Raw genomic sequence first — 18,820 nt, 5'->3', positions numbered from 1 at the left:
AAGACTCCCCTGCTTCTTCACTCAGTGGATCGTGATGGTGGCAATTGAGATAATGAGAATCTGCTGAAACTTCAGCCAGATATCAGTGATCTACTACTTAAGGAAAGTAAGGTATGGGCCCAAGACTATTGTGGGGACAACATTTTTCGAGAAAACACTGACATAGTGTACTCACACGCCTTGAGTCATAGACTCCTGTACTGTAATCAGTCAGCGTCTGCTATGCACATGGCAGCGTCTGGTTGGGCCATGCGGAGATTCAGAACTAAAGCCTCACCTGGAGCAAATGATTTGCTTCTGACAGCTTCTTCCCACAATGACTGCCTTCAGTGGAAAAAATGCAGAAACCTCACAGCATCTCATTCCCTACAGTGAAACTCAAGGCACTGCTGGGATTTGAACCCAGGATCTCCTGTTTACTAGACAGGCACTTTAACCAACTAAGCCACAGCACCCACTATTAAAAGTTGAAACTCACATTTCAGGGATTATCAAACTACTAAAGTTAGTAGCGTGACAGCAGAAAATGTTTAGAAGCAAGCCAATTGTACACTCTTCATTATTTGAGTCAGTCAAGACTCCCCTGCTTCTTCAATTAGTAGATCGTAATGGTGGCAATTGAGATAATGAGAATCTGCTGAAACTTCAACCAGATCTCAGTGGTCTACTGAGAAAGTAGGTATGGGCCCAAGATTTTTGTGTGGACAACATTTTTCGAGAAAACACTGACATAGTGTACTCAAACACCTTGAGTCAGAGGCTCCTGTACTGTAATCAGTCAGCGTGTGCTATGCACATGGCAGCGTCTGGTTGGGCCATGCTGAGATTCTGAACTCAAGCCTCACCTGGAGCAAATGATTTGCTTCTGACAGTTTCTTCCCACAATGACGGCCTTCAGTGGAAAAATGGCAAGAAGCTCACAGCATTTCATTTCCTACAGTGAAATTCAAGGCACTGCTGGGATTTGAACCCAGGATCTCCTGTTTACTAGACAAGCACTTTAACCAACTGAGCCACAGCACCAAGAGACAGGGAAAAGTAGGACCACCACTACCCTTGTCTGTCAGTTACGTATTTCACAATTACATGATCGTGGCTATGATCCTTGCCAACCGTTGAAATTGGTCAACACTTCCTCTACACAACCGCTTCAAATTCTTTCTTCTCCATAACTATCCTTCTCCAGGCCACTGCTGTTCACCTCTGTCATGTTCACTGCCCAATGAAGAAGGTAGCTGTGTGGCTTCTAGCAAAGTCTTCAGTATTGAACTATTTTCTCGAGCAGAACTATTGTAATGCCTCCATGGCAGGAGCAAAGACACGTTGTGCGAGTGCCTAGCTGACACTTTTGCTCTTAACATACAAGGTCTACACCTACCATGCCTCCAGCAGACATGAAGGTTATTCTTGGCAAAAGATTCATCAGCATTAACAAGGTGCTGGGGGGATTCGGACCCAGGATCTCCTGTTTACAAGACAGGAGCTTTAACCAACTAAGCCACAGCACCCCCTGGTAAGAATTGCACCTCTTACTTCAGGGATAGAGAGGTTAGGTGGTACCTTGGGCGGGGCCTATTTTGTGGGAGGAGCTTAAAGCTCTGTCCCATCTGTGACGTCATAAGCGGGAGGTGGGCGTATCCTCTGTTCTGATTGGTCGGGGGGAGGGGGTTTTGGCCAAATGGTATACATGCTTATGCCACGTGTTGCCGATAGGGGGTCGTATGGTTTGGGGGGTTGTTAAACTTTAATACAATAAAATACATTACATGTATTTTATTAATGTGTTATTTTTAACAACGTTTTTAAGGAATAATAAAACATATAGCAGGATGAACGTAAGCTAGGGCAAAACTTTAGTGATACATTTAAAAGAAAGAAAAGTAGGCATATTTTAAACAAGTAGAGACATGCCCCAAGCGAAACACCGTATTTTTAAACAAACGACACGTCCCAAACTTTTAACTTTTAAACAAGCCCAAAAGAGCAAATGCGAAACAAGCACAAGCATTTTAAAACCCATTACATTTAACCAACGTATTTAAAGAAGAACAAGAAAACCTTTTAGCGATGTTTACCATTGTTAGGTTGATTAAAACATTTAACCAGCAAACATCTTAGCCCCACAGCTTGCCCCGTGTGCGGCCGGCCAGTTCAAACTTCCGCGTCAAATGACCGATCGCTGGGGGGAAGGGGAGGGGCGTAAACACACGTTCAAAATCGCCGGCGGAGGCGGGAATTGTAAACGCAAGCCCTTGTCCCTTAATTGTGTGAACACGCCATCATACTGACAGAATGCGCATTAACTCTATTTGTTAATCTGACTTATTTGTAAGCAGCATAAAATGATCTATTTCTAATTAAAATAAAAGTCGGACTCTAGCACCACAAGTCCCGACTGTTTAGCAACATTGAGCTAATTTCATCAACGGACGACTAATCACAAGGAATAATAGAATTATCCGCTCCCAGGCTATTAGACATATGGTGTAGTCATAAAAATCGCTGATGTTTACACGAATCCATGCATCAAACAAAGAATAATGGTTCGTAAGACAACCATTTCAAAATGGTAACAACAAACGGATCGAACGCTATTTCAAATATTTCAACGCACCTGTTGAAGCCTAGGTCGGAATAGACCGGTCATCCGTTCCCAGGCAATTATCCATTTGCCGTAATGTCATAAAACGTCGCTAATGTTTTTCCCGAAACCGCACAGCAAACAAAGAATATTGATTGGTAAACCAGATGCCAAGTATACCCCCACCAACCTGGGCGATGGCTATGCCGAAACCGGTGGGGTTCGTACGGCGTACGAATTTGCTGGTTGTTTTTTTCACGGGTGCCCAGAATGCTTTGATTCACACGAAGTGAATCCTGTAACAAAACTGCGTTTTGGGGACATGCATCAACAGTTTCAGGACAAAATCTTTGCCCTTAAAAACACATACAACCTCAATGTATATGTTATTTGGGAGCACCAGTGGAATAAATTGAAGGCTGAAAAGGCTGATGTGCAGGCATTCTTGAGAGAATTTGACTTTCCAGACCGCATCGATCCTCGGGATGCTCTGTTTGGTGGCAGAACTAATGCTCTACAACTGCACTATAAAGCGCAGAGTGATGAGCGCATAGATTACTACGACTTTACTAGCCTTTACCCCTCAGTCAACAAGTTTAAGGAGTACCCTGTAGGCCACCCTGTAATCATTTACAATGATTTTGACAGCATCGAAAACTATTTTGGGGTGATCAAAGCCAAAGTTTACCCACCGAGAGGACTTTACCTACCGGTTCTGCCTTACAGATGCGGTGGTAAACTCATGTTCACACTTTGCAGAACATGCTGTGAAACCGTGACGCAGGGTGCCTGTAATCATTCAGATGAACAGAGAGCTCTGATCGGTACGTGGTGCAGTGTCGAAATCAACAAGGCTGTTGAAAAGGGCTACAAAGTCGTAAAGGTTTTTGAGGTCTGGCATTTCCCCGACCGGACAGACACACTTTTTGCTGACTATATTAATAATCATTTAAAGGGAAAACAGGAGGCTTCCGGCTATCCCTCTTGGGCAAAGACTGCTGAGGATAAAGAGAGATACATTCAGACTTACTTTGAGAAGGAGGGCATCCGTTTGAACCCTGAGAACATCGGGGTTAACAAAGTGAAACGCCAAATTTCCAAATTGTTTCTAAACAGTCTTTGGGGAAAGTTTGGTCAGAGAATAAATCAGGCGAGCACGACTCTCATCAAAGATCCCGATGAGTTTCTCACCTTCCTTTTTTCAAAGCTGGTCAATGTGTCTCACTTTTCCTTCCTGAATGACAATGTGGCCATGGTCCAATGGCGTCACATAAAGATGGCCACTAGCATGCCGCGGCACGTCAATGTTTTTATTGCCGCTTTCACTACAGCTTATGCCAGGCTTGAGCTGTACAATCTCATGGACCGCTTGGGACGGCGCACGCTGTATCATGATACAGACTCTGTCATTTTTGTCAGCAAACCGGGTGACTGGGCGCCCCCTCTGGGCGATTTTCTCGGTGAACTAACAAGCGAGCTGGACCCAGATGATCACATTGTGGAATTTGTCTCAGGGGGACCCAAAACTTATGGGTACAGAACGGCAAAGGGCAAAACGAGCATGAAAGTGAAGGGGATCACGTTGCATAACACCAATTCAAAAGTTGTCAATATTGCATCTCTGACAGGATTGGTTCAGGACTATGTGAGTAACCCACGTGACACCCCTAGAGAGATCAGGACATCCACGCAGCAGATTGTGCGGGATAAAAGGGGTTTCCATTTAAAAAATAAGACAGTCAGCAAGTGTTTCAAGGTCGTGTACACTAAGCGGCAGCTTCAGTCTGACTACACGACCTTACCTTATGGCTACTAGTGAAGGGTTCGACAATAGACTTCAGCATCCGTTCTCTTGTATTATATCGGGACCTAGTAACTCTGGCAAGTCATATTTCATTAAAAGACTGTTGGACAATGTGGATTGTACATTATCCAGAGTTCCTGAAAATGTTGTATGGTGCTATTCTTGCTGGCAACCGCTGTATGATGAATTGCTGTGCAAAATAAAGAACATTAAATTTGTGGAAGGAATTCCGGAGTCTCTGTGTGACGATGAACTTTTGCCTCCAAATAAAATCAACCTAATCATCATTGACGATCTAATGGAAAAAGCCTGCGACAATAACGAAGTCGAAAAAGCTTTCACCAAGTATACGCATCACAGAAATCTGAGTGTTATTTATCTGGTGCAGAATCTCTTCTTCCAAGGTAAGAAAAGTCGGACAATCAATCTGAACGCCAATTACATCGTATTATTTAAAAACCCCAGAGATAAATTACAGACGAGCGTACTTGCACGTCAGATGTACCCGCGGCATTCAAAGTTTTTTCTAGAAGCTTTCGAAGACGCCACAAAAGCCCCTTACGGGCACCTGCTCGTGGATTTAAAAGCCGTGACACCCGAGGACTACAGACTCAGATCTGGTTTACTTCGACCGGAGACGCCTGTTGCTTACGTTCTCAAGAAAAAATATTAACGATGTCGGCTCGTATAAAAAGAAACTGGAGTGCCCTGAAAGCTTTATTTGACAGTAACGCCAGACAGAGAAAGAAAATTTTAAATACGGCCTCGCCGGGTTTGCTGAACACTCTTTGTGAAATAGCTTTGAACGTACTGTGCGGTAACATCCCGCTAACCAAATCACAGACTGCAAGACTTAAAAAGCAAAAAAGCGGTATTAAACTACTTGCGAGCAAACGGGCATCGTTAAAAAGAAAGAAGAAGGCTATTAACCAGACCGGTGGGGGGTTCATTCTCCCACTTTTAAGCATCGCCATACCGTTTCTCACCAGTCTTTTTCATCGGGGTTAAGAAAATGGATTACGCTAGGAAAATGTATCTGGTCCCGAAGTCACAACTTGAAAAACTGCATGATGCCACAGCTCCTAAAGATACAATAAGGCAGACTGCCGAAAGCGAGCTGGACATTGCAATACGCAACATTTTATCAAGAACTGATGTTGCTGATCACGAAAAGGTCCGCTTGTATACAGAGGTGTTACAGAGATATTTGAATCTGGCCAGGCAAGGTGATAATGAGCCGTTATCTTTGACACTTCCCACTGAAGCGACGGCACGTGACACTGAAGAAACAGCACGCGCCACTGTTGATGCTGGGGACACAGTCATAGATGATGTTATTAAAAATGCAGCACCGCGTAACAAGAAAAAGGTTGAATATATGATGGGTAAAATGCTTGAAAACTCTGCCGTCACCGCGTGGAACCCGCGCGGGGAGTTTGTTTTTAATGGAAAGACTATCGCGGGGTCGCACATGCTCGATTTGCTTAAAAACATTACCAACCCTCGTAATGTGGGCGATGAGAGAAGACCTGTGGGATGGGGCGAGTTTCTACAAGGACTGGCAAGGCTCAACATGCCTTGCTCCCTCATACCTAACCAAGATGTCTGCCGTCTCATAGAAGCGATCAAGAATCCCACCGATGTGTCGCGTGACAGTACCCCCAAACGTTTTTGTCATTCTCCACGGACCCGTAGCACCCCACGGAAATTCTTAAAACCAGACTGGCTTATGTTTTAAAAATGTTTTTGTGCTTACTTAATAAAAACACTGAAACGTGATATTTTGTCTTTGTGGTTTTTATTTAACATGCCGTCTTTTCAAAGCCTTACAACAACATCTCACCGTTTGCATTCTGGTAAACACATTTTTCACACGATTGGTGTATTTAAATTTAGAAACAAAATGAGAAACCATGGCATCGTTCTTTTTAAAATCATTGCTATAAAACGATAGAATTTTAGAAAAAGAATAGCCTCTACAGCGGTTAATTAAATAAAAAAGGCAATGTTGGCCGCACGTCACGCTGAGATCGTCTTGAAGCTGCTTTGCGTTGTAAACAAGCCGGTCACAGTTCCTCGTCATGAATGTCTTTATGATTCTCGGAAAGTTGGAGTGATCAGGTGGATTCCCGTACGAGTCGAAAAACTCTGCGGAGCTGTCATTGTTAATAAAGAGCGCCAGCCAGTGTTCTCCGGGGGCAGAACTAGGATGTGTATTGACGATGAAGATTGCGGGTAATTTATCAAGCTTTACTTTTTCCAGCTCATCACAAGCTAAAACACCATAAAAATGTCTCGCGGTCCATCGGTTTCTACTAAGGATATTAGATAGCTCCAGGGTATTCATGACTAGTAGTAATCGTACAGCACGTTTCTCCTTTGGTTAATCTCGATTATATTGTCGAAGGTCGCATAAACTATCAGTGTGACAGTCCTGGCCAGAGGTTGACGGAATCTCATCTCTAGGCGCATGTTTCCGCTTTTAACCATAGAGAGGTGTTGATTGCATCCTTCGTCCGGTGACAAGTTAAAGGCGTACAAAGTGTAGCCGCTTATGTATTCGTTTCTGTCAACAGCTACAGGATCGTTTTTCAAATGCCTCCCCGTGGCCAGAACCAAGCTGTAATACTCACGGGCAATATTACCCCTGTTAAAATCAGGCTGAAACGGTTTTGCAGGGAATTGCTGACCGTCGACATAAAGCGCTACAAATTCAGCATCGTAATGTTGAAAATTGAAAGGGTTTCGATCGTACGCCCCCATAAAGCCCATGTTGTCCACTAGCCCGATGACAACGGTTTTAGGCAACTGGCCTAGAAACAGATTTTCTTGCGCGCAGACCCGGCTGCCTGCAGCAACGCTGAATGTTTTCATGCAGACTCTCTCGATCGGGTATTTCGCATTGGCTGACAGCAAGGCGCTGGCGTGCCCCAGTTTGACAGCCGTCGAAACAGAAACTTTCTTAACAAACAGGGAAGCCGATACGATTTTGAGCGAGTACTGTTCAGCATCTCCGCTCATGAGGCAAAACTCATCTTTGTTTCGAACCATTTTAATTTTGACATCGACCCCATTTAGCATTAACCTCTCTTGAAAAAATATGTCAGAGTGTAGGGGGCCAATCAAATCGAAAACGCCGCTTCTTGCTGAAAATGCTGCTCTTTTCTCTAAGCCCTTGTTATCGCCATCAGGGTCTGTATCTTCCATTGCACCAGAACTGTCTTTATAAAACAGCCCGCAGGTAAACTGCCTGGATAGCGTTCCGGCGCTGTAATTAAGCAGGCACTCTATCATGGCTCTGTAAGGGTACGTATTGCTAGACTGGCTTACTAGCCTGTCACCCAAGGATACGTCCACCTGTGAGAAAATTGAGGCGATAGGGTAATTTATGACCCCCACCTTCGCGGCTGGGTCAATGTTTGTCCCATTAGCTTTTGTGATTCGGCACCGCAGGTGCAGTGTATGTTGTGTGTATGGCACTGCAAAAATATCCAATTCTGATTTCATGCACTCCTCTGACAGGCTGTGTATGAGGGCCATAGTTTTAGAAAATGTATCTTCTTCTCTGTACTTTTGTAGACACCTTCTTCTTCTCTCGCTTCTTTTTGCCTACTGAGCTTCTCTTGGTCGGCACCTTGCGTTTTTTAGACGCTGTAATTCGAGCCCCGGGGGGTCTTTGACGCTTACCACGCGCCAACACCACGAGCCCAGAGCCCTCTTGCTGTCGTGTTGTTAATTGCCCCGTAATCGCACCGGAAATTACATCCTTTGCAATATTTTGCGCCGCCGATTTTAAATGCGGCTTCGCCATATTGAAAGTCCTTTTCAGAAATGGTACGGCCATTCTCAGGAGCCCTCGAAAAAGGCCCCCCAGACCCCCTCCGTACATGACGGGTGCTCCGTTGTATCCGGGGAGTCCGTTACCAGCTTGGTTTCTGTAGTATTCCACATATCTATGTGGATCTGAAAAACCGTCAGCGCTGTACATTATTGGGGGTAGTGCTTAACCAGCCTGAAATGCAGCTTCACGATCGTTTTTCCGTACCGGAAGGGTATCGCCTTGTTCTGGTCAGACTTTAACTCGATGACTATATTATCAATGTGATTCTTGCAGAGCGACACGTAATGGATCCTGTCGTACGATATTGTGACCATCGAGTTGTGAGTCCCCGTAATATGTACCCCCCGTAATAGAGGCACGAAACTGTCACCCACTCTTTGGTGCTCGACAATGTCTGAATACACGTAAATTGTGTAAAATCCGGCGCATATGTCTGCTGGATTCGGAGCCGCTGATCTATCACCGATCTTTTGAAATACATCAGGAACAAAACCCAGCATCCTTGCAAGGTTACCTTTCGTTTTTAAAGCCATGTGTGGTGGTCCAACCATATACACTTTGTTTTTTATCGCTCCATAGTCAAGTTTTAGTTTTGACATTCCTAGAGCATCGTTAACTTCACTGATTAGGTTTTTAGTATCTCTGTAATGCCCCGCTTTTAGCTTGTATTACAGGATTGGTGGTATTGACGCCCCTCCGGCCACGTAAAATAATGTGTCTTCTTCCACCAACGTATCCCACGTTCGCGGGTAGTGGATTTCCGCTAATCCTACTTCCCATTTACCGTTCAGATCGATCGGCTTGGCTAGTTTTGTCGTGTAGCTTGATATGGCATTGTGTGGGAAAACATCCATAGATGCGTTGCTTGGGAGCGTAACATAAAAACCGCTTTCCTCCTCCATGACTGCTTTTGATGTTAATGCACGCCACAGGCACGTGCCACCCCAGTTATATGTCGACTACTTGGCTAGCGGGGACCCAGCTGTTAAACTTGTCGGGCCACCCCAGCCATTTCACTAAAAACATTTTTTTGCCCCTCTGCGTTTTTTCCGCAACGATTTTCTCAACTTTGAAGTTTTTGTCTTTGTCTATTCTGATCTTTTGTAGCTCTTCTGCATAAAATGTGCCGTCTAATCTCCTCATCATAATCTTTTATCCTGTACACCGGTGGTGATCTAGGCAGACGTTCGGTGACTGTGAAATACTCATCCGTAAAAGTTTGCTCATATCCTTTGGTAAATTTCCCCCGTGCTTTCGACACCCTGACCAAACTTATAACGACGCTTTTCAGCTGCACCAGGCGTCACGCCATATATGTTGTTGAAAACCTGTCCAGCATTCTCCGCATTCACCTCAACCGGCTTCATTTTAATGGTGCTATGGCAGGTGTTATTGTAAGCACTCGCCAGATCTTGTACAATGTCCACATACCTTCTTGTATTATAAGCCTGTCATGGATCCGGACGGCACGGGAACGGGAACGAGGCATGGTACACAAAGAAGGGGCGGACGACCCACTTGCGGCTCCAGCAAACAAAAAGGGGTTTATTAAACAAAACTGAAAACACTATAAACACAACTAAACCAAAAAGACCACAAGGGGTCAAAAACAGAAAGGGGATTAATCAAGACTAAATAACAAAAACTGAATGCACGCAGAACACTGACCATATCAAAAACCATCAACCTACAACAACCATAGACATAGACATCAGAGACAAGACGCGACGCAATGAACCAGCGGGGAACAGAACACAGGCAGGAACTAATATACTATGGGGTAATGACTAACACAGGGCAGGTGAGGCTGATTAACAAAGACTAGGGAAACAGGACACAGGTGAAACCAATTAACTCAGACACTAACCATCAGGGAAACTAAACACTAACCAAGGAAGCATATAACAACACACAGAAGGTACATAGGTAATAACATAAGGCAGGGGAACAAGAAACAAAACCAAAACCAATTACTAAATCAGACACCAGGGTTTAACAAGCACAAAGGAAAAAACCAGGGAGCAAAATACAAAAACAGAGGAGGCGGGATTCGAACTCACAACAAGAGGGAACTTAGGACCGAGGGGCAAACAGACAGCACATGCTTAATACATTGAGCCACGAGACCAGACAAGTAACAGGGGAGAAACAAGGACTGACGTATGAACGGGATGACCAACACCACCTGCTGGTCAAACGGGGAAGGGGAACGGAAGGACCACAGCGGGGGGCTGACCCTGACAAAGCCGTAAAATAACGCCACATTCGTGTCTTTAAAGTGCGGTTAAATCTTTCTACTATGGATGCCTTAACATCATTACCGGTTGCAAAATGTATTATCCCGTGTTTCTCCGTAAGCTTATGAAACGATGTGTTAAAAAACTCTGTCCCTCGATCGGTTTGTAGCTTTTTGGGTATCCGGCCTTCAGAGAGAATGTTTTCAAACACTTTCTTTACCTCTGCACCTGTCTTGCTTTTAAGGCAGCGCACCCATGCGTATTTTGATAGAATATCTATACACGTCAACAGGTATTTAAAATCATCATTCTGATCCGCGTAAGCCGACATATCCACCAAGTCAGCTTGCCATTGCGAATCGATATTAGTCACAAAGACTCTATTCCTTTTAAAGTTAAATCTGATCGGTTTATGTAATGTGTACGCATCTTCACCAGACAGCCATGTCGCAACTTGCTTCTTATCCACAGTATGTCCACTTTGGTCATTTATCTGTGACCTGTATAATCTATCGACACCACCAAATGAACCAGGGTTTGATGGCGTATAATAGACACGTTTCAAGTGCTTGTTATCCATCTTGAACCTCTATCAATAATGACACAATGTTTTCATGACTCAACTCATTTTATTTAGAAAAGCATGTAAAAATTGCCATCCAATCACATTTTGACAGACGTTTACACACCAGCCAGAGTCTGCTCGAACTTGTGCATATCACAGAAATAGCTAATTGCCCCATCTACAGCACACTCATAATCTTTCCCTTCAACATCGCGTTTCAGCTTGCGTAATTTTTCCCGTACATTAATTTCGGTTTTAAGTTCAGAAATTACTGCCTCGACTGCACCTTGGACTTTGACAGGTGGGGGGTGAGGGTGAAACATGGCCACCGCTTTTGTTATAATATGTTTAAACCATGGTCTATACAGTTTTTTCATCAGCTTTTCAAAATTGTTACAGAAATAAAACGCTTCAGGTTCATAGAGGCACGTGTGCCTCCGCTGGCTCGGGTGATTCACAGAACAGCCGATACAGTTCGCCTTCAAGTCATCTTCGATGATCAGATCCAGAATACAGGCCAGTGACCCTTTGATTATCTTCATAGCAGCATCGGTGATGCTCCCATCCACAGCATCCTCAGATAATGACAGTCCCGCAAAACGAGCGCTGAGCTCATCCATCGTCGGCAAAGGGGGCCTCGATGTGTCCTTTAGGTTGGAGGTCTCCTGCGGAGGGTGCTGTTGTGCTCCCGGCCACACAGCCCAGGTCGGGCTAGAAAGCGGTGGTGGCGGCAGGGGCCACTGCTGCAAGATCTGAGGAAGCGGTGGCGGGGCCTCCAGTCGCAGCCCAAAACCTGATGCCATCGCCGGTAGTGTGGCATCAGAAGAAAGCTGAGCGCGGACTTGTTGAGAAAACTCTGGCGGGGTGTCCAGTCGTAGCCCAAAAGTTATCGGGCGTAAAAATGATGGGCTACGCTGAAGGTTCGTGGCGGTGCCACCCTGGCGCAGGCCAGAAGGCGGTGCAGGCTCCAGTAGGGCGGCTTCAGGAGATGTCAGTTCGCTCACCATTGCTAGCTGGGAGATGTGTCTCGTCGTGAGTGCTTGCTCACAGGATGGCGGGGTTTTAATACGTTTTCAACATAGTCTTCTCTCATCTCATTGGTCGTCATAACCAGAAGTGGGCCGCCCACACTTTGTTCAAAATTTTTTCTCTAGTTTTATACAGATACATTCTTTATGCGAGAATATGCTGCTCAGTGCTCCGTGCTTGCGCTGTCTCGACGGCTTGCGTGGAGCCCAAGTCGGGTTTAGCAGTACCAAGTTACGGGTAGGTGTCGTCGTCAAAGTCATTGCAAGCTCTGTCTGTATGATATCGGAAACAATTTGTCCTTCGGTCGCCATTTTTGCCACCGATTTGACAGCGATGCTGCTATTTAAGTGTCTCTACGTGAAGAGCGAGAGAGAGAGAGCCCAGAAAAGGGTTTACCTGGGTGGGGTTCGAACCCACGTGGACGTACGTCCATTGGTTCAACCGCCGCCATTTTGAACGTGTGTTTACGCCCCTCCCCTTCCCCCCAGCGATCGGCCATTTGACGCAGAAGTTTGAACTGGCCGGCCGCACACGGGGCAAGATGTTTGCTGGTTAAATGTTTTATTCAACCTAACAATGGTAAACATCGCTAAAAGGTTTTCTTGTTCTTCTTTAAATACGTTGGTTAAATGTAACGGGTTTTAAAATGCTTGTGCTTGTTTCGCATTTGCTCTTTTGGGCTTGTTTAAAAGTTAAAAGTTTGGGACGTGTCGTTTGTTTAAAAATACGGTGTTTCGCTTGGGGCATGTCTCTACTTGTTTAAAATACGCCTACTTTTCTTTCTTTTAAATGTATCACTAAAGTTTTGCCCTAGCTTACGTTCATCCTGCTATATGTTTTATTATTCCTTAAAAACGTTGTTAAAAATAACACATTAATAAAATACATGTAATGTATTTTATTGTATTAAAGTTTAACAACCCCCCAAACCATACGACCCCCTATCGGCAACATGTGGCATAAGCATGTATACCATTTGGCCAAAACCCCCTCCCCCCGACCAATCAGAACAGAGGATACGCCCACCTCCCGCTTATGACGTCACAGATGGGACAGAGCTTTAAGCTCCTCCCACAAAATAGGCCCCGCCCAAGGTACCACCTAACCTCTCTAGGGATTGTCCAAGTACTACAACTAGTAGCCTGACAGCAAAAAATTTTTAGATTCAAGCCGATTGTACACTCTTCATTATGTCAGTCAGTCAAGACTCCCCTGCTTCTTCACTCAGTGGATCGTGATGGTGGCAATTGAGATAATGAGCATCTGCTGAAACTTCAGCCAGATTTCAGTGATCTACTATTTAAGGAAAGTAAGGTATGGGCCCAAGACTATTGTGTGGACAACATTTTTCGAGAAAACACTGACATAGTGTACTCACACGCCTTGAGTCATAGACTCCTGTACTGTAATCAGTCAGCGTCTGCTATGCACATGGCAGCGTCTGGTTGGGCCATGCGGAGATTCAGAACTAAAGCCTCACCTGGAGCAAATGATTTGCTTCTGACAGCTTCTTCCCACAATGACTGCCTTCAGTGGAAAAAATGCAGAAACCTCACAGCATCTCATTCCCTACAGTGAAACTCAAGGCACTGCTGGGATTTGAACCCAGGATCTCCTGTTTACTAGACAGGCACTTTAACCAACTAAGCCACAGCGCCAAGAGACAGGAAAAAGTAGGACCACCACTGCCCTTGTCTGTCAGTTACGTATTTTACAACTCCAAGACTATGGCTATGATCCTTGCCAGTCGTTGAAATTGGTCAACACGTCCTCTACACAACCGCTTCAAATTCTTTCTTCTCCATAACTTTCTTTCTCCAGGCCACTGCTGTTCACCTCTGTCATGTTCACTGCCCAATGAAGAAGGTAGCTGTGTGGCTTCTAGCAAACACTTCAGTATTGAACTATTTTCTCGAGAAGCACTATTGTAATGCCTCCATGGCGTGAGCAAAGACATGTTGTGCGAGTGCCTAGCTGACACTTTTGCTCTTAACATACAAGGTCTACACTTACCATGCCTCCAGCAGACATGACGGTTGTTCTTGGCAAAAGATTCATCAACATTAACAAGATGCTGCTGGGATTTGGACTCAGGATCTCCTGTTTACGAGACAGGCGCTTCAAACCACTAAGCCACAGCACCCACTATTAAAAGCTGAAACTCACATTTCAGGGATTATCAAACTACTAAAGTTAGTAGCGTGACAGCAGAAAATGTTTAGAACCAAGCCAATTGTACACTCTTCATTATTTGAGTCAGTCAAGACTCCCCTGCTTCTTCAATTACTAGATCGTAATGGTGGCAATTGAGATAATGAGAATCTGCTGAAACTTCAACCAGATCTCAGTGGTCTACTACTTAAGGAAAGTAAGGTATGGGCCCAAGATTTTTGTGTGGACAACATTTTTCGAGAAAACACTGACATAGTGTACTCAAACACCTTGAGTCAGAGGCTCCTGTACTGTAATCAGTCAGCGTGTGCTATGCACATGGCAGCGTCTGGTTGGGCCATGCTGAGATTCTGAACTCAAGCCTCACCTGGAGCAAATGATTTGCTTCTGACAGCTTCTTCCCACAATGACTGCCTTCAGTGGAAAAAATGCAGAAACCTCACAGCATCTCATTCCCTACAGTGAATGTCCTGATATAGTACATGCAAATATTGCGGCACAATATCGTTGAAATATATTTATAATTAGTAGTTTAAACTGTAGATGCTGTGGCCATTATTCTTAATATGATTGTTTATATTTTCTATTTATTTTTTTTTTCCCCCTTGTCGTGTCCGGCAGTTTAGCAACCAGGATGTGAGTCTGGGTGATTTATTGTGCCAACACTTTTATTTTGCCAAGTGGAGCTTTGGATTTAAGCTCCTCTTGCTACTTGAGGTATACTCTTCATTAATCAGTTATATGTCATTGCGCCACAAAGCCGGAGCTGACAGGGGGGGTTAGTGGGAAAGAGATAGAGAGAGAAAGTGAGAAAGGAGAGAAAGGGGTGAGAGACAGAGGAAGTAGAAAAATAAATAAATACATAATAAAAATAAAATAAGGAGGGGGGTCAGAGAGAGAGACAGGGAAAGAGAAATAATACTGACAGTAGAACAAGAAAGAAAGAGTAATAAAAGGACAGCTTCTGCATCTTACTGCTGGACACTGTATCATCACACCAGCTGCTGTATATATATATGCATAAGCAGACCACCAGGAACACTGTCTAAATATCGTCGTACCCGTATCTGCATCTAAGAGGAGGGAGTGGAAGCCACACACCAACTCTCACACATACTCTCACACACACACCCAGACAAGGAGAAAAAAGGGATAAAATAGGGGATGAGAGCCCTAGGCTCTCTTGTGTGTATGTGTGCGTGCATGTCTATGTGTGTGTGCATGTCTAAGTGTATGTGTGTTGATATGAAAGTGTGTGTATGTGTGCGTGTGCATATGTACGTGTATGTGTGTGTGTGTACGCATACGTGTATGTGTACGCATATGTGTATGTGTGTGTGTACGCATATGTGTATGTGTGTATGTTTGTGTGTTGTGAGTGTATGTATGAGTGTGCAGGTTAACATGGAATGATTCCCAGTGAGTGTGTGAGGCCACAACAACGCCGCCCCGGAGCCCCCAGACGGCCGGGAGAGCCCCGATGGGTCATGGACCCAGCCGCCCCACAGCGGCCAGGTACCCGGGCCCCCCGCCACCGGAAGGCTGTGCGCCCACCCAAGGAAGGCAGTGGGGGAGGCACCGGGCGCCCCCCACCGGCGAGCACGAGCCAGGAACCCCACGGCCACAGGCGGCAGCCCCTGGCTACCCCGACCCCCCCTCCCCCAAGCCCAGATCCCAACCCTCCCTCCCCAGCCCCCGCACCCTCCCTCCCCCCGGTCCCCTCACTGCCACCCCCACACCGCCCCATCATCCACGTGCTCCCCGTACCAGGACAAACATGCAGACACACAGATCCATGCATGCACTCAGACACACACTCCCAGTCACACCTGCTCGTCTTTGAGGTCCGGCTGCAGATGCCCTGGACTTGCCCAGTGGACGGCCCAGAGGATGTTCCCCACCCCCCCAGATCGCAGGCAAGCGGGCACCCCGCCGGAGACCGGCAGCACCCCACAGATGCAGCCGCCCCACCCCCGAGCCCACCCGCCGCCCCCGCCGCACCCAGGACCCCTCACCCCGTCCGCCCCCCAACCGCCCCCCACCCACCTTGATCATTGATGGTGTACATGTGTGTGAGCTAAGGTGTCGTTGAGATATGGGGGAGCATATGGGGAAAAGACACCCACCGGCCCCCCCAAGCCCTAAGTGTCTAAAGTGGAGTTAAAATAGAGGGGAAGGGAACCGTGCAGTCCAGCTGCGGGCTGTAGAAGCAGCCGACCCAGGACCTGCACAGCTCCCCTCTCCCTCCAAGGCCCTATGTGGATGAGTGGTGTGACGTGGATGTATGTCTAAAATGCAGTTAAGATAATGGGACTAGCTGATCACCCCCCATTACCTATGTGTGGTGTAGGTGGATGCGGGCCGGCAGGGGGGGCGTGGGGTGATAGTCGACAGTGCCGCAGGGTAGCGGGCGCCAGGCAAGGCACGCCCGGACGCACAGCGCCAACACCCAGGGGGACACCCCCGCCCCCCGCCGCAGCGCCCCCCCCGCCCCAACCCAAGGAGGTGTCTGGGGCCTCATCTGTGCCGGCATCGCCGACGAGCCATTCATACCCAGATACCCTCATTCACCAAACACTCGTACCTCACCACCCCAACACCGACGTGCTCCCCCGTCCCAGGCCATACATGCAGACAAACAGAGCATGCATACTCACCAGATACACACACAGACACGCACTTCCACACGCACACACTCACCAGATACACGCATAGACATGCACGCACACACTCACCAGATACACGCACAGACATGAACGCCCACACACTCACCAGATACACGCACAGACACGCACGCACACACGCAGACACTCATCTCGAGGCCCAACAGCAGATGCCCTGGAATTGTCCAGTGGACGGCTCCAGAGACTGTTCCCCCACCCCCCAGGTCGCAGGCTAGCGGCACCCCGCCGAAGACCGGCAGCCCCCCGCGGACGCCGCCGCCCCGCACCCGGACCCGTCAGCCAACACCCGCCGCCCCCGCCATCCCCCGACTCCCCCGGTCTGCCCACCACCCCCCTTGATCAGTGGGAATGGGCGTGTGTGTGGAGCTAGGGTGCACTTAAAATGTGGGGGGACACAAGTGGGGGATGGATACCCCAGCCAGAGCTGCAGTCCTCCTCCACCAGCCCCCACAGGCCCTCAATGTCTAAAGTGGAGTTAAAATAGAGGGGAAGGGAGCCGCGCTGTCCAGCTGTGGGCTGCCAAAGCAGCCGACCCAGGACCTGCACAGCTCCCCCCACCCTCCAATGCCCTATGTGAAAGAGTGGTGTGACATGGATGTATGTCTAAAGTGCAATTAAAATAATACAGGGCGGGTGAGTGGCCAGTCACCCCCCCCTTCCATCTTTGTGATGCAGTGTGGTGTTGTGGGTGTGGTGTCTAAAGTGGAATTAAAAGAGATGGGGGGTGACTAGCTGATCACCCCGCAGTACCTATATGAAGTGTGGTGTAGGTGGGTGTGGGCTGTAGGGGGCTGTGGGGGAATAGGTGGTAATGCAGCAGGGCAGCGGGCATCCAGCACGACGCGCCCGGATGCGCGGCGCCAACGCCCACGCGGGCTCTACCCCCCCCCGCCGCAGCACCCCCGCCCCAACCCGAGGGGGGTATCCGGAGCCTCATCTGCAAAGGCCTCGCTGACGAGCCGCTCTCATACAAACACCTACACTCGCCAGACAGACTGACCTGGGACCTGTACCCTCTGTACCCTGCCCCGGTGCCCTCCCCCCAGAGGCCAGCATGCCCAGAGGCTCCCAGAGCGACACCCTAGTCAGTCCCACATGGGAAGGGGCGCCCAGGGAGAGACTGGCCCCCCCGGCACGGACGAGGCCCCCACCCCACTAGCGGGCCCCCCGGAGCCCCGAGCCCCACCCTGCACCCACGAGGACCTAGCCACCCGGCCAGGGCCGGCGCCCCCTGCCCAGGCCGCCAGGCCCCCCCCCGCGCCCACCGGGTAGACGCCCCCAGCCCCCCCACCCCGCCAACCCAGGAGCGACCCACAACCCCCAGCCCAGGAACCGCAGGCCCCCAGCCCCACGGAGCCACCGGCACCCACACCCCCCAGAGCCCCCCCACCATCCAAAGGACACAAGGAACAACAAAGCCATGACCCCACACACCCACTAAGTGATGGAGTCAATTATTGGGGACCAGAGAGAGTTACATAAGAACATAAGAACTATACAAACGAGAGGAGGCCATTCGGCCCATCGAGCTCGCTTGGGGAGAACTTAACTAATAGCTCAGAGTTGTTAAAATCTTATCTAGCTCTGATTTAAAGGAACCCAAGGATTCAGCTTGCACTACGTTATCAGGAAGACTATTCCATACTCTGACTACACGCTGTGTAAAGAAGTGCTTCCTTAAATCCAGTTTGAAATGTTCTCCCGCTAATTTCCACCTATGGCCACAAGTTCTTGTATTGGAACTAATGCGGAAGTAACTATTCGGTTGAACAGCATCCAAACCTGTAAGAATCTTATAGACCTGGATCATGTCCCCCCTCAGTCTCCTTTGCTTGAGGCTGAACAGATTTAGCTCAAATAACCTTTCCTCGTATGACATTCCTCTAAGACCAGGAATCATTCTTGTG

The 18,820-nt window shown here is 47.5% G+C and overlaps 4 non-coding genes across 4 annotated transcripts; all 4 read right to left on the bottom strand.

Moving 5' to 3' along the window:
- Positions 1 to 381: 381 nt before the first annotated feature.
- On the bottom strand, positions 382 to 455 carry trnat-agu (transfer RNA threonine (anticodon AGU)). The gene has a single exon. It is a non-coding gene; the product is annotated as a tRNA-Thr (tRNA).
- Positions 456 to 949: 494 nt separating this feature from the next.
- trnat-agu (transfer RNA threonine (anticodon AGU)) lies at positions 950 to 1,023 on the bottom strand. Its single transcript has one exon. It is a non-coding gene; the product is annotated as a tRNA-Thr (tRNA).
- A 411-nt stretch (positions 1,024 to 1,434) lies between these two features.
- trnat-ugu (transfer RNA threonine (anticodon UGU)) lies at positions 1,435 to 1,508 on the bottom strand. Its single transcript has one exon. It is a non-coding gene; the product is annotated as a tRNA-Thr (tRNA).
- Positions 1,509 to 13,641: 12,133 nt separating this feature from the next.
- On the bottom strand, positions 13,642 to 13,715 carry trnat-agu (transfer RNA threonine (anticodon AGU)). Its single transcript has one exon. It is a non-coding gene; the product is annotated as a tRNA-Thr (tRNA).
- Positions 13,716 to 18,820: the final 5,105 nt, after the last annotated feature.

Source organism: Paramormyrops kingsleyae, chromosome 25 (genome assembly GCF_048594095.1).
Source record: "Paramormyrops kingsleyae isolate MSU_618 chromosome 25, PKINGS_0.4, whole genome shotgun sequence".
Taxonomy (NCBI): domain Eukaryota; kingdom Metazoa; phylum Chordata; class Actinopteri; order Osteoglossiformes; family Mormyridae; genus Paramormyrops; species Paramormyrops kingsleyae.
Note: the sequence above shows the minus strand (reverse complement) of the source record. Positions and strands in the feature narration are given on the sequence as shown.